A 17,080-nucleotide genomic window follows, 5' to 3' on the forward strand; every position below is an offset into this window, starting at 1 on the left:
GTCTTATCATAATGGATCACAAATTTAAAACAGAGTTGAGGAGAAACTACTTCTCCCAGAGGGCTGTGAATCTGTGGAATTCACTACCCCAAAGTGCGGTGGGTGCTGGGACAGAGTCAATTTAAGGAGGAGTTAGACAGGTTTTTAATTGGTAATGGGTTGAAGGGTTATTGGGGAGAAGGCAGGAAAATGGGGATGAGGAGCATATCAGCCATGATCGAATGGCGGAGCGGACTTGATGGGCCGAATGGCCTAACTCTGCTCCTATATCTTGTGAACTTATGAACTATATTGGTATTATCGAGGCCACAACCCCTCACTCTTTCTGTATTCAATGTTTGGTCCTTTCCAACTATATAACACACACAACAATGTGGTTGATTCTTTATTCTCAGGAACCTGCTTCAAAATCAGGATCTTTTTTGAAGATCAATCATCAAACAGGCAACCCGTCTTGCTTGTTTTCCCTTTTCATGAATTGTCAGTCTTCTGAATTGCCAAACAGTAAGAAAATCAGGCCGATCCTGCCCCACTGCAACTAACTTTCTATTTGCCCTGTGCTCATCCCCACTGCGACACTCAGGTCATGTGAGCATTTCTTGAAACATAATGATATAATTAGGAAACCAATCATCAAAATACAAAGTACTATCAAAATACTCCCTGGCACACTTTGCTCTTAAAGGGACATCACACAAAAGAAAATACAGGTTTTTCCCAGCGCATGGACCAGTACTTTGTTGTTGCTGCTCAAAAAACTTTTCTTTCACAGTTCAGATGTCCATTTTCATTGCTGCAATGATATATTGGAGGAAGAAGGGAAAGGGTTAATGTTTTTTGTACTCAATGTATTTTGTACCTGAAGGGAAAGGGTTAATGTATTTTGTACCTAAAAGGTTGAACTTTGTACTTAGAATGTATCACAAGCATAACCCTTCATTGTGGCTAATCTCCTCAGGTTTATACTGCTTTCCCTCAGTTTTATACTGCTTTTGACATGAATAAAAGTTATTCTTGTTTGTACTGCTTCTGACATTAATGTGGAGATGCTGGCGTTGGACTGGGGTAAACACAGTAAGAAGTTTAACAACACCAGGTTAAAGTCCAACAGGTTTATTTGGTAGCAAAAGCCACACAAGCTTTCAGAGCTCCAAGCCCCTTCTTCAGGTGAAGAAGAAGAATGATTGGTTTCTTCTTCACCTGAAGAAGGGGCTTGGAGCTCCGAAAGCTTGTGTGGCTTTTGCTACCAAATAAACCTGTTGGACTTTAACCTGGTGTTGTTAAACTTCTTACTCTGACATTAATACCAGTTAACTTTTATTTTTATAACAATAGATAGTCAATGTAAATGTGAATGTGTTTGTGAAGTCTTACGATTCCTACAAGTTTGTGTGTGGTTTGCGGGAGACAGGCGATTCCATAGTGTGGAGCGCGATATTGGCCGTTTGAAAAGGAACTCCTGCTGGGGCAGCTGGACGAGCGTCAGAACTTCAAAGGGGAACCACGGGAAGAACAGGAAACAGAAGACCTGTGCTTCATGTGCTGAGGATGCCAGATACACTGGTTTATGGTCAAGAAGATATCAATGTATTTTTTGCAGTTGGTCTGGAAGCTTGCTTCGTGACCAGCAGTTGTAAATTGTATTTCCGAGTCGTGACTGGTCTGGGGTTGATTCGTGACCAGTATTAGAAGCCATGCTGTACATATATCCCCACTTTTCTGTGTTCAGGGAGAACTTTGGCTTCCGCTTTCAAGGGGTCAAGTTCTCCCGCAAGCTTGTGAGAATAAAGCCTTACTGTATTTTGACTCAGACTAGCCTCAGAGGTATTTTTTACCGACTTCATTGGAGAAGACAGGAAAATGGGGATGAGGAGTATATGAGCCATGATCGAATGGCGGAGCCGTACTCGATGGGTCGAATGGCTTAATTCTGCTCCTATATCTCATCAGCTCTGGCTCAGTGGATTCTTGTCTCTGACTCAGAAGGTTCCAGGTCCAAGTCTCATCTCAGAGACACGAGTGCAAAAACTTAAGTTGATATTCAAATAGAGTACAGAGGGAGTGCTACACTGTTGGAGGGACAATTTCCAGAAGAAATGTTAAACCAAGCCCTGACTGCTCCCTCAGGTGGATGTAAAGAGTCCCATGGAATTGAAAAAGAACAGTGAGCTTGTTGTGTGAAACTGATTTTCCTGCATTACGATCAGTGACAAAACTTTAAAGAACAATAAGTAGTTCCCAAAACAGAAAATGCTGGAAAATCTCAGCAGGTCTGACAGCATCTGTGGAGAGAGAATAGAGCCAACGTTTCAAGCCAGGGTGACCCTTCATCAGAGCTATAGACAAGGAAAATTGGACAATATTTATACTGTGAGGGGGATGCTGTGGGCGGGGGTGCTGTTATCGCATAGACAAAAGGAATGTAAATGGTGATGATAAAGGCTGAGAATGGTGCGAATAGCATCTTTTGCTGTCAATGCCATTCCTGTCAATTACAGTCCCCCTCACCTTCACAGTATAAATTTTGCCCAATTTTCCTTGTCTTCAGCTCTGACGAAGTGTCACCCTGACTTGGAACGCTGGCTCTATTCTCTCTTCACAGGTGCTGTCAGACCTGTGGAGATGTTCTAGCATTTTCTGTTTATGTTTCAGATTCCAGCATCCGCCGTATTTTGCTTTTTAACGATAAATAGTTCATTGGCCGAGAAGCACTTCAAAGAAAAGAAAGACTTACATTTGTATAGCCACCTTTCAAGGTTGTGAAAGGTGCTATACAAATGTAAGTTCTTTCTTTTCTTCTATTATTGCGGCGAAGATGAGATAGAAAAACAACTACCATCACCAGCGGAAAGAATGCATCTTTCTGCCCATTCATTTCAAAGGTTGCCATACAAATAAGAACATAAGAACATAAGAAATAGGAGCAGGAGTAGGCCATCTAGCCCCTCGAGCCTGCCCCGCCATTCAATAAGATCATGGCTGATCTGACGTGGATCAGTACCACTTACCCGCCTGATCCCCATAACCCTTAATTCCCTTACCGATCAGGAATCCATCCATCCGCGCTTTAAACATATTCAGCGAGGTAGCCTCCACCACCTCAGTGGGCAGAGAATTCCAGAGATTCACCACCCTCTGGGAGAAGAAGTTCCTCCTCAACTCTGTCTTAAACCGACCCCCCTTTATTTTGAGGCTGTGTCCTCTAGTTTTAACTTCCTTACTAAGTGGAAAGAATCTCTCCGCCTCCACCCTATCCAGCCCCCGCATTATCTTATAAGTCTCCATAAGATCCCCCCTCATCCTTCTAAACTCCAACGAGTACAAACCCAATCTCCTCAGCCTCTCCTCATAATCCAAACCCCTCATCTCCGGTATCAACCTGGTGAACCTTCTCTGCACTCCCTCCAATGCCAATACATCCTTCCTCATATAAGGGGACCAATACTGCACACAGTATTCCAGCTGCGGCCTCACCAATGCCCTGTACAGGTGCATCAAGACATCCCTGCTTTTATATTCTATCCCCCTCGCAATATAGGCCAACATCCCATTTGCCTTCTTGATCACCTGTTGTACCTGCAGACTGGGCTTTTGCGTCTCATGCACAAGGACCCCCAGGTCCCTTTGCACGGTAGCATGTTTTAATTTGTTTCCATTGAGATAGTAATCCCATTTGTTATTATTTCCTCCAAAGTGTATAACCTCGCATTTCTCAACGTTATACTCCATTTGCCATATCCTCGCCCACTCACTCAGCCTGTCCAAATCTCTCTGCAGATCTTCTCCGTCCTCCACACGATTCACTTTTCCACTTATCTTTGTGTCGCCTGCAAACTTCGTTACCCTACACTCCGTCCCCTCCTCCAGATCATCTATATAAATGGTAAACAGTTGCGGCCCAAGTACCGATCCCTGCGGCACGCCACTAGTTACCTTCCTCCAACCGGAAAAACACCCATTTATTCCGACTCTTTGCTTCCTGTCGGATAGCCAGTCCCCAATCCACTTTAACACACTACCCCCAACTCCGTGTGCCCTAATCTTCTTCAGCAGCCTTTTATGGGGCACCTTATCAAACGCCTTTTGGAAATCCAAAAACACCGCATCCACCGGTTCTCCTCCATCAACCGCCCTAGTCACATCTTCATAAAAATCCAACATGTTCGTCAAGTCTTTCTTTCAGGCGCTTTACAGCCAATGAAATATTTATCGTTGAAAAGCAAAATACTGCAGATGCTGGAATCTGAAACAAAAATGCTGGAAAATCTCCACAGGTCCGACAGCATCTGTGGAGAGGGAATATACAAAGATACATTCTTTCCGCTGGTGACAGTAGTTGCTTTTCTATCTCATCTTCGCTGTTATGATAAAAGAAAGACTTACATTAGTGTAGCACCTTTCGAAAGATGCTATACAAATGTAAGTCTTTCGTTTCTTTAATTATTACAGTGAAGATGAGATAGCAGAAAGAATGTATCTTTCGGCCGATTCGCCCTAAATTTCAAGCAGATATTGATTCACAAACGCATGTCATTTCTTCCACCGCGTTTGCATTCTCGCTTCTAAATGCCAACCATCTCGCACATTCTTTGCGAGACTGCTGTTAGATATTGGTTGATTGGAGCAAGAGTGGTGACATTGTTATAATCAGCTCAGCTCCAGCGGCAAATCAGATGACATTGATGCTCCTTTCAGCAAATTTCTCCGCTGACAGTGTTAGATATTATAATTTGACAAACACGCTGCTTGAGATTGTCTGAAAACTAATAGTGACATTACTGGAATGAAAATTGTGTATGAATTTTACATGACTGAAGGAGATGAAAGGCATGATTAGAAAATAGTTGTGCATGAGGTCCCCAGACACTGTAGGGCAGGCAACAGAAATAAGGCACTCACTTTTATGAGCAGGGAATGTATTCTCTATATATCCTACAGGATAAGACGCAACTGCGAAAATCAGATGCAACTGTAAGTAAATCATAATGTAAATTCGATTGTACAGCTCAGTGAAATAAAATATAAAAAGGTGTTTTTGATTATCCTAATGCTGGAGCAATACATACAAGCGGCACGGTGGCACAGTGGTTAGCACTGCTGCCTCACAGCGCCAGGGACCCGGGTTCAATTTCTGGCTTGGGTCACTGTCTGTGTGGAGTTTGCACATCCTCCCCGTGTCTGCGTGGGTTTCCTCCGGGAGCTCCGGTTTCCTCCCACAGTCAGAAAGACGTGCTGGTTAAATGCTAAATTCTCTCTGTGTAACCCAAACAGGAGTGTGGCAGCTGGGGGATTTTTCACAGTCACTTCATTGCAGTGCTAATGTAAGCCTACTTGTGACGCTAATAAGTAAACTTTAATCTAATATATTTCTATAGCTCTGGCTATCTATTCTCAAGATTCTGTACTCTGTGAGTTTGGGAATAAAGCACTTTCCAGTGATATAATGGATAAGCACTTCCATCCTCATATTCAAGAACTAATGTATTTACGGACATCATTACAGCTGTGGATTTTTGCTCAAGGTACGTTTCGTTAATTATTTCGCTGCTATTTTTTTTATGACACTCGCTTTCTATAACATAGGAGGTTTTAGAATACACATTTCACCAGAGTGCGGTTTAGGCTAACAGCTGCCAACCAGATTTATTAAGCAGTAAACGGGTAATTTGAACAGAAGCAATGGCACAAGACAGAATTACTCCAGACGCACGCTTCTCCTATATTTCCTTGTAAGATGGAAAATAAAATATAACAGACACATCAGCAGTACTGAAGTGCAGTGTGAAGCTGGTGCTACGCGCAATGGGGAGTTTCAATTTTGGTTGATATTTCTTTTTATTCAATGCAATGAAAACAAAAATCGGGCATGAGGGGGGGGCGGGGTGGGGGGAGCGGAGAATACATGGAATGACCAACTTGATGCTGTCCACTTCACACCCGAACATGAAGATCCCTGAAAACGAGCTTTTGCAATGAGGCAAAAACAGAAGCTGCTGGAAAATCTCAGTGGGTCTGACAGCAACTGTGGAGAGAGAATAGAGCCAATGTTTCGAGTTTGGAGCTAGCTCTGATGAAGGGTCATCCAGACTCGAAACGTTGGTTCTATTCTCTCTCCACAGATGCTGTCAGACCCGCTGAGATCTTCCAGCATTTTCTGTTTCTGTTTCAGATTCCAGCATCCGCAGTATTTTGCTACTAATTTTTTTTAAATACTTTTCCAATTCAATCAAATCAAGTCCAATTCAGAGTCTCAACAAGTTGAGACATTTCCGATCCAGGCTGGCAAGACAGGGCAAGCGACCATTTACCCTGTCCTGGGCCTGATCTACATGAGCCAAGCTGATTGGAGGAGGGAAAGCAATTCCTCCTCCAAGACTTGAGCTCATTTGCATCTTAGCCAAAAGGCCGAGATGCCACTTTAAAAAATTGCTTCATATGAAACATATGAAGCTTAAATGCAACCCAATGACCTCAACCAAGTGCAGCATCCGCATAACTACACTTGATCTTAGCCAAAAGGCCGAGAACTAATTTTTTTTGGTACTTTTCCAATTCAATCAAATCAAATCCAATTCAGAGTCTCAACAAGTTGAGACATTTCCGATCCAGGCTGACAAGACAGGACAAGCGATCAAATTGCCCTGTCCTGGGCCTGATCTACATGAGCCAAGCTGATTGGAGGAGCAAAGCAACACCTCCTCCAACACTTGAGCTCATTTGCATCTTAGCCAAAAGGCCGAGATACCGCTTTTAAAAATTGCTTCATATGAAACATATGAAGTTTCAATGTAACCTAATGACCTCAACCAAGTGCAGCATCCAATCCATACTACACTTGATCTTAGCCAAAAGGCTGAGAAGCGAGAAGAGAACTAATTTTTAAAAAATACTTTTCCAATTCAATCAAATCAAATCCAATTCAGAGTCTCAACAAGTTGAGACATTTCAGATCCAGGCTGACAAGACAGGGCAAGCGACCAAACCGCCCTGTCCTGGGCCTGATCTACATGAGCCAAGCTGATTGGAGAAGGGGGAGGTTCCTCCTCCAAGACTTGGGCATTATTGGTCCATCCTTATACAACGAGATGCCAAAAGGCCGAGATGCCGCTTTTAAAAATTGCTTCATATGAAACACATGAAGCCTCAGTGTAACCGAATGACCTCAACCAAGTGCAGGCGATCCATACTACACTTGATCTTAGCCAAAAGGTCGAGAGGGGATTGTTACTGATGATTTACAGAGCCACTCTCTGGCAGATCTGCTTTTCTTCCATTGCCTTCCAGAAGGACAACAACATTTAAGTAAGACTGGCTGAGAAATAGATTTTTTTTTAAATGGCAAGGCGCTAAGTGTTTAAGTGCATGCATCATCTTCATTCAAAAAGAGCTTCCAACCAAACTCATTCAAATACAAGCTGCTGCCATTTGATTTGAATGGCTTAGCATCTCTCTTGGCTAATGAGCTTGTCTTTATACTGCTGCCATTCATTGCATTGCAGCATTTTCCTCAAATGAGCTTGTACTTTTCAACCCCAAATGCACCGTAACCAAATTGAAAGAAGTCGTCATCATTGAACTGTCAAAATTGTCCTGCTTCTGTCAATAAATCACCATTAACCCAAAGCTGGCATCCATGTCATTAGAGAAAGAGTAAAAAATACAGCAGGGAAAATGGAGCAAGGCTAGAATCAAAAAGGCAGTCAGAGAAGACATAGGCCAAAACACACCACGGAATCGGAGTGGGTGAGATTCCGACAACGGAAATCTCTGTTGACCTCGGGTGGGGAATTTCCGGTCTCACCCAAGCAAGGCCGTAAAATCCCACCCATACAGTTACAATGGCAAAGGGAGACAAACCAACATATGCCACTCTCTTCAACCATTTAAATATAACAGGGGCAAATTTTACCTTCACGGCTGTGAAACCAGGAGGACAGTCAGGGAATGGATAGGGGGGCAGTTTCTGCAATGGTCAGTGATTTATCTTGCTGGTGTGCTGGACTGAGGACACGTACCAACCAACTCTGCTGCCATCAGACTTTTGAATGGTCCTACCTCACATTAAGTTGATCTTTCTCTACACCCAGACTATGACTGTAACACTACATTCTGCACCCGCTCCTTTCCTTCTCTATGTACGTTATGCTTTGGCTGGATAGCGCACGAGAAACAATACCTTTCACTGTATACTAATACATGTGACAATAATAAATCAAATCATGAGGGAATACAAAAATGATTTCCAATGTGTCGTGGTTAACACTGCTGCCTCACAGAGTCAGAGATTCCCAGCCTGGGTCACTGTCTGTGCGGAGTTTGCACATTCTCCCCGTGTCTGCATGGGTTTCCTCCGGGTCCTCCGGTTTCCAAAATATGTGCTGGTTAGCTGCATTGGCCGTGCTAAATTCTCCTTCAGTGTACCCGAACAGGCGCTGGAGTGTGGCAACCGGGGGATTTTCACAGTAATATCATTGCTAAGTTAATGTGGGCCTACTTGTGACACTAATAAATAAACTTCAAAAAGATGTTTAATCCTTGTTGCACTAATATGTAGGTAATCTGAACTGAACGCTGGGGGAAATTTTGATTGGTCAGGTTGATCATAACTGACATAGGCTAACTCATAATTACAACAAAGCAATAAGCCGCAGCAATGGAATAATTAACAAAACCTCATGTAATTAGCTGAAGCGTATCATGATTTGTCCAGAACAATGGTACCTCGATGTGCAGTTCATAGAATCATAGAATCCCTACAGTGCAGAAGGAGGCCATTCGGCCCATCAGGTCTGCACCAACCCTCTGACAAACCATTTTGCACAGGCCCACCCCTCGTCCTATTCCCGTAACTTCATGCATTTACCCCGCTATACCCCAAACAATAGGGGGCAATTTAACATGGCCAATCCTAACCTGCGCACCTTTGGACTGTGGGAGGAAACCGGAGCATCCGGAGAAACCCGCACAGACACAGGGAGAACATGCAGACTCCACACAGACAGCGACCCAAGCCGGGAATCGAACCTGGGTCCCTGGCGCTGTGAGGCAGCAGTGCTAACCACTATGCCGGCCAGTTAATCAATTATCCTTCCCTGATTAAGTGTGGGAATCTCTTTGGGTATGTATGGCCAGTGATAGGCATAATAGCTTCTTATCGTTCACCTCTCGTCATCGACTTTGTTCAATTCTTGGCCTTGACTTTGAAACTTACCCGATCATGACTCTGCGAGCCATGGTGGCACAGTTTGAGGGTGAGAGCTTTTTGGATTGAGATGAGGAGAAATTTCTTCACGCAAAGGGTTGTGAAGTTTTGGAAGTGTTGTGCCAGAGATAGACAGAGTTTTGGATTCAAGGGAGCAGGCAGGACAGTGGAGATCAGCCATGATTGCATTGAATGATGGAGCAGGCAAAAGGGGATGGATATTCAACTTCTTCCCCTATTTCTTATGTTCTTATGTCTTTATATCTTTTCTAATTTTCAATCTCAACCTATTAGAGCTCTGATCTTGTTTCCCAGATGACCTTATCCTAGCTTGTTTCAATCCAAGCATTTATATTCATGGTCACGGATGTCTAACAAGATGCCATATATTTGTGAGTTTATCACACTGACTCTTGTCTACCAACCATCCTGATGCATTCGTCTTCCTCAGTTATGTTTTACAATAAAAAAACATGTACTGAGAGGGAAGTGAGAAGTTATACCCATCAAGAAACATCAAACAGGCTGCAATTTCTTTCTTTATAGAATCTTACAGTGTAGAAGGAGGCCATTCAGCCCATCGAGTCTGCACCAACCACAATCCCACCCAGGCCCTCTCCCCATAACCCCATGCATTTACCCTAGCTAGTTCCCCTGACACTAAGGGGCAATTTAGCATGGCCAATCCACCTAACCTGCACATTTTTGGACTGTGGGAGGAAACCGGAGCCATCGGAGGAAACCCACGCAGACACAGGGAGAATGTGCAAACTCCACACAGACAGTGACCCAAGAACCAGGAATCGAACCCAGGTCCCTGACGCTGTGAGACAGCAATGCTAACCACTGTGCCTCCGTACAGTGGTTAGCACATAACAGAGAAGGATCTTGGGTCAGATTCTCCGGCCTCGCCCGCAGCTGGGATTCTCCAGTCCTGCTGCAGTGAATCTGGCCGAACACCAGAATTTCCGTTCTCGCTGGCAGCAGCGGTGGGACGTGAACAGCCGGAGGATTCCATCCCTTACCTTCAAGATTATGAAAGTATTTGCAAGTTAGATAATTTTTCAACTTGTGAGCATGTTCTGAAGTCACAAATATATATCGTCCCTAATAAAGCCACTGGGGAAATCAGGGAAAACTTTCTTTACCCAGAGAGTAATTAGGATGTGGAACTTGATCATTACCGCAAGAAGTAGTTGAGGTGGAAAGTGTAGAGGGATTTAAGGGGAAGCTGGATAGCACCTTAGAGGGAAATGATGATGAAGCGAGGTTGGGGGATGTGTTTGTGTGGACTTTCAGACTTGCTAGACCGAATGGCCTGTTTCTCTGCTGTAAATATATTTTAATACATGTAAGATTTTGTTCGTATACCCGAAGCATTAGTCTAGCCCATTGTTTAAATCTTCATGTCCCACACAAATTATTTTCTCTCTTTCTCTCTCACATTAGCATTTCTCTCCATTTCCTGCTAATTCTGTAACTCAGGGTGAAGTCTATTAAAAGAACAACATTGACAGTGAAGGACTTGCACTTGAACTTGCTCAGTATCATCTTTTCATGAGCTTCTGCCTCTGATGTCAGGGTTCCTCCCGTCATGCCTCCTTCGTGCCTATCCCACCAATTTCCCTGATTGAAATAACCAGAAGGAACCTCTGCCCTGGGATAAATCAGGGGTAGATTTGACAAACTAAAGTGGCCCAATCGGAGTCATCATCGTTGTAGACTGCCATCTGTTTGTGATTTTGCTAAATTGTTTCCCAGTTTCAGAATTCTTGCCCGTTCCCCGGTCCTTTTGTGACAACAAGAGATCACGTCTGAGGAAGCTCATCAAATGACACACTGGCCGCAATTTACTGGTCACGCTCACTGCAGGTGCAAACCCTGTAATGGCCGTTAAACCTTGCGAGAGGCCAAGAACAGGATTTGCGCCGTTGAGATTCCAGTTCAGAATCTTCCACCTCCCCATCCGATGATGTGATCAGGATCACGCCCAAGAAGGGCACAAGGCTGATTGACAGACATTAGCATAGTGGGCTTGAGGTCGCCACCTCTGCCCTCAACATATCACCCCACCCAGCCAGCGTGATGTAATGCAGGCAAAAATCACCATGAATTGTCAAAAAACGAAAACCAGTCGTGATGACCATGCGCAGGTAAGAATAGCACCCAGGCGGTGAGGGACATGCCCGGGCAGTGCCCATGCTTTTGGGGAGGGGGAAGGGGTTCCCTGATGCCTATGAGGGAGTGGGGGGGTCCATGCCTGTGAGCGGGGGTGGCGGTGAGAGACCCAAGACCTGTGGCGGAGAGGGGGATGGTCCTCTGTGTCCATGGTTGGGGAGGGTAGTTATTTCTTTGCAGATCGGGGCACCCTTTAAGGATGGCACCCTGATATGTGTTGTCCACTCTTTAGGCCCGGCCCCATGAGAGTGACGGTACATAACACTCCCAAATGTTTTTCTCTCAGAGCGCCAGAGAATCTGGAGAGAAAACCCGGCTGCTCTGCTGGTGAGCTACATGCCTATTTTCAGTCTGCAACCAGAAATTTTGGGATGATTCCATCCACTACGTGCGATTAGGTCACATTCCTTTCAGTCGCTGGTGATATTGGACCTCACTAAATGGAGTCAGGGTGGTTCAAACAGCTAACAGTGCCTTTCAGATAAGTGAAACCGTACAGAGTTGGGATCAGAATGGTGTCCTTGGCTGATTGTAGCAATGCTGTGGGAGGGGAGGGGAAGGAGCCAGCTGCTGTTGACACTGTCGGAGACTTCTCAAAGTTCCCCACTCAGACAAGTAAATAGGAAAAGCCTGCCTGGAGTTAGTTCCAAGGTCTGGCCGCACTGAGCATATCCAGATTGGCTCTGACCCAGCATGCACTCAGGACAAAGCAATTCTGATTTGGGGGCCTGAATTGTATACGCAGCATGAGGTTCGCAACATGTTATCGAAGGGACATTAACGGGTCTCTCCTCTTGCTAGACATCAACAAATGACTATTTCCAGAGATCCTGAAAGCTCCACAACAAGGGAGATTAAATGCAAGAAAGAGTACAGGAGAAACCTTTTTTTTGCACTGAATCATTGTCAACTATCCATGAATTTGAGGATGGCGTCTACTCAGGGATGTGAGTTTCTGCCAGGGTTTGCCATGTGACTGAACCGGCTGATTCTCGACTCACAGATCTTTGAGCAGGACGTCCCACCAGGCAGTGGGATCTGGCGAACAGGCTTCGCTTCCTTTACTCCCTGTCTCTGTCGCCTTTCTGCCTCATCACGAAGGCCTTGTGACTCACAAAGGTTAATGGACAAGTTGTCGGCCATTTTGATCGACTGGCAGCTCCTCCCTGAGATCGATGCTGCTACACTTCAAGGGGAGAGCTTCAGAGTATCTTCGAAGTGCTTTCCATGCATGGTGTGTTGTGAGGACGTGGAATGCATTACTAGACTTAATGATTGAAGTAAAGACCATGACAACACTTAATAATAAATTTGATAGGTGGTTGAAGTAAAGGGAAGATATGGGGACAGGATCATTGGGTTAGATAGAATATGACTTGTCTTAAAGATAAACACTAATATGGAAAGGTAAGGCTAAACGACCGGTTCTAATTTCCATATAGTTTTAATGGCATTTCTAGTATTTTACATTCAGGTTTAAAGCATTTGAGATGTTCTTTTTACTGAATTTAAAAGATTGTTAAGGCAGTTTTCACCTCCTGCCAGCTGTGACTCAGTTGGTGACATTTGCGTCAGTGGGTTGTGGGTTTCAGCTTCACTCAAGAGACTGGGGAACCAAAGCGGACATTGCAGAGCAGCTCTGACTGAGTGCTGCACTGTCAGTGGTGTTGCCTTTGGAATCAGAAGTTAAACTGAGGCCCCGGTTGCCCTCTCGGGTGGAGATAGGATCCCATGGCACTATTTTGAAGAGGAAATCATCCCCAGTGAGCTGACCACTGTTAATCAATCCCTCGATCAACATCACAAAAACAGACTCTTTTCATTCGCACATTGCTGCTTGTGGAAGCTTGCTGTGTGCAAAATGGTTGCGTGTTCCCTTCCATCACAACAGCGTCTACACTTCATGAGTCATTCATCAGCTGTACAGCGCTGTGAGACATCCAGTGGTCACAAAAGGTGCTATATAAATGCAAATTGTTGTTTTCTTTCTCCTGAATTCCAACCCAAAAAAAATAAGCTAATTTTACTTTAACAAACGCCTCAAATGATGGAACATCTTCTGAAAGGGGTAGGGGACTTTGGCTCCAGAAAAGGAAACATGGACAGTCTAGAATCCATCCAGTGCAGAAGGAGGACATTCGGTCCATCGAACCTACACTGACAACAATCCCACCCAGGCCCTATCCCCATAACCCCACGTATTTGCGTTGCCAATCCCCCTGACACTAGGGGGTAATTTAACATGGCCAATCAACCTAATCTGCACAACTTTGGACTGTGGGAGGAAACCGGAGCAGCTGGAGGAAACCCACGCAAACATGGGGAGAATGTGCAAACTCCACACACACAGTGACCCAAGGCCAGAATCGAACCCGGGTCCCTGATGCTGTGAAGCAACAGTGCTAACCACCGTGCCACCCAACCTGTAGAAAGATGTTTTCCAGTGCGAGTAGAATTTTGGTTCTGCACAGTTCAGTACCTGGGAACAATTTGGAACTTGAACGTAAAGGTGAAACTCCAAAACTCAAGAAAGTTTGATGTCTGAAGTATAATACCAAAATGAGCATTTAAATACATGGCGACCCTGGTAACGTATACAAAAGGAATACATACATTTATGCAGCATCTTTCGTGAACTCCGAACATCCTAATACATTTCAGGACTGATTAATGACTTTTGATCTGTTGTAGAAGGAAAAACAAAAGCCAATTCACACGCACCAATTCCCAATAAGGTAACAACTAGACAGATGTATTCTCTTAGTGTTAGGCAACAGATCAGAAACTCCAAGGTATTTTATGAAGTTAGACTAGACCCCAACTATTTTGGATTTTGGCATTAGTGTGAGCAGGAGGTTCTTTTCTCCAGGTTTGATTCCATTGATCCACTGGCAAGCTTTTATCAAAACAAACTACTTAACAATACTGTCTAACTATAACAAAAAGAATTAGCGGAACTTTTAACAATTGAAATACTTAAGCATGACAAGGTACTATTCTTAACTGCTATCCATGGGCTGCACGGTGGCACGATGGTGAGCACTTCTGCTTCACAGCTCCAGGGACCCTGGGTTTGATTCCTGGCTTGGGACACTATCTTTGTGAAGTTTGTACATTCTCCCTGTGTCAGCGTGGGTTTGTGCCGGGTGCTCCGGTTTCCTCCCACAGTCCAAAGCTGTATGGGTTAGGTGCATTGGCCATGCTAAATTGCTCCTCAGTGTCTCAGGGATGGGATTAGTGGGGTAAATATGTGGGGATTAGGCCTAGGTGGGATTGTGGTCAGTGCAAACTTGATGGGCTGAATGGCCTCCTTCTGTACTGTAGGGATTCTATGATTCTCTCCTATCTCTATTAGTTCCAATTGAAGCAATATTCCTTAAAGCCTTAAACTCCTCTTCAGAATCAGTTAGCAAAACTGGGTTGCCAGTCCTCAAGCCTTTGAACAGCTCGGGAGAGACCTACCTATTTTCTGGCAGGTCCCATTACATTAGTAACTGATAAATAACTTCAATCTCCAGAGAGAAAGGAAGAGAGAAGAGCTGCTGCTCCTTTCGAATCCAAACAGAAACTACCTGCGCTTTTCCCCTCTGTAAGCTTAGCTCCACCCATTCACATGACTCCCTCTTGTCAATCAACCAAATTAAACCCCGACTCTGAAACCCCAGAGGACAACCCTAAAAAATAGCAAAACTGCATTAATTCAGATTAAAACAAACAGCCCAATAGCTAGGAGCAATTATTCTTCTGTATTCTCTGGGCTGCCTGAAGCAGACAAAGCGGCACTGTAATCAGAGCTGTCTTATCAACACACCCTTCATGATATAAAATACAATTCTTAGAGGCACAGTAACATCACATTAGTAACTGATAAATAATGGAATTGGCACGAGGGAATGTAAAACTCACAATTTACTTCATAACTTATGGAACATTGACAGCAGTGGATGTATTGCTCATTGGATGCATTGGATTCATACGTTAAAGTTAATTTTGATTGCTTTTGTATCTTCTCATTAAACTTTCTTTTAAAGAATCTCTGCTGGATTCTGAGAAACTTTAACCTCGTGGGCCCTGTCAGCCTAAAGTTTGAAACCTTCCAAAGTTGAGAAGTGTGCAACTTATTATTTTGAGTCATTGAAATGAAGGCACAGTCATAGAGGATCCAATGTCCCACCGAGCACATTAACAATTTGCAAATGGTGTCATTAATGAGGACATCGAAATGCCTTCATTCTCCCACTCAAGCTCATTAACATAACTCCATGTCAGTAAATGATGTTTCACTGCACAACATGCTGCTAACTCAGTTCGGGGGGAAATAATAACTAATAGATTCTGATTTCATAGAATCACAGAATCTACAGTGCAGAAGGAGGCCATTTGGTACATCGAGCCTGCACGAGCAACAATCCCACCCAGGCCCTATCCCCATAACCCCACATATTTACCCTCCTAATCCCCCTCTGGTGCAACCGTATGAACTAAAAAAATGGAGGGGCCAAATGTTCATGTTAACGAAAAGATAATCAGTCAGTGGTGGTCTGGGCAACCTTAGATAGAACGATAACAGCTGCCAAGTTCCCTCCTCTCCATCCTCAGCCCAGCCCTCTGTCTCAACCATAGAATCCCTACAGTGCAGAAGACGGCCATTTGGCCCATCAAGTTTGTACCAACTCGCTGAAAGAGCATCTTACCCAGGCCCTATCCCCGTAACCCTACACATTTACCTTGGCTAATCCCTCTAACCTCCACATCTTAGGACATTACAGGGCAATTTAGCATGGTCAATCCACCGAACCTGTACGTCTTTGGAGTGTGAGAGAAAACCGGAGCACCCGGAGGAAACCCACGCAGACACGGGGAGAACGTGTAGACTCTGCACAGACATTGAATGGAAAAAACATTTTTACTTTTCTTCTCAGATCTTAAAGATGTGTCAATGTGTTTAATGTAGGGTGACCAACAGGGGCCCTGGAAAAGGCCTAGAAAGGGGAGGTTGGGGGGTGGCAGGGAGGGTTTGTGTGGAATAGTCATCGACTCACGAATGATGCCAGTGCCTTCGCCACACAACACTCTCCAACTCTGATAATACCAGCTGATAACCCCACTGGAGAGCCCCCAACTCAAACGGATGATGAGGGGAGGCAGTGGCCTAATGGTATAATCGTTGGACTATTAATCCAGAAACTCAACTAATGTTCTGGGGACTTGGGTTCGAATCCCGCCACCGCAGATGGTGGAATTTAAATTCAATATTAAAAAAATCTGGAATCAAGAATCTACTGATGACCATGAAACCATTATTAATTGTCGTAAAAACCCATCTGGTTCACTAATGTCCTTTAGGGAAAGAAATCTGCCATCCCTACCTGGTCTGGCCTACATGTGACTCCAGAGCCACAGCAATGTGGTTGACTCTCAACTGCCCTCCAAGAGGCAACTTGGGATAGGCAATAAATGCTGGCCCAGCCAGCAATGCCCATGTCCCATGAATGAATACGATGATGGATGCACGGACACAAAGCCTGCAGAGACTAAAGGAGCTGGGACAAAACGCAGCTCAGGGAGGCCTCAGGGTGCGGGACAAAAGCCAAATTACAGGATGGCCCTGGAAGATCTGGAACTGTTGGCCACCCTGAGGTAACGGCCAATGAGCTATGCCCAAGAGGTGGTGATAGATTGTGTAGACAAATAGCCAAG

General features: G+C 44.5%; 1 protein-coding gene and 2 pseudogenes across 1 annotated transcript in view; all 3 read right to left on the bottom strand.

The window, feature by feature from the left end:
* grid2 (glutamate receptor, ionotropic, delta 2) overlaps window positions 1-17,080 on the bottom strand; it is an 858,176-nt gene that overhangs the window by 504,508 nt on the left and 336,588 nt on the right. The window lies entirely within an intron of this gene.
* Window positions 6,331-6,532, bottom strand: LOC144501521 (U2 spliceosomal RNA; annotated as a pseudogene).
* Window positions 6,663-6,865, bottom strand: LOC144501981 (U2 spliceosomal RNA; annotated as a pseudogene).

Source organism: Mustelus asterias, chromosome 1 (assembly GCF_964213995.1).
Source record: "Mustelus asterias chromosome 1, sMusAst1.hap1.1, whole genome shotgun sequence".
NCBI lineage: Eukaryota > Metazoa > Chordata > Chondrichthyes > Carcharhiniformes > Triakidae > Mustelus > Mustelus asterias.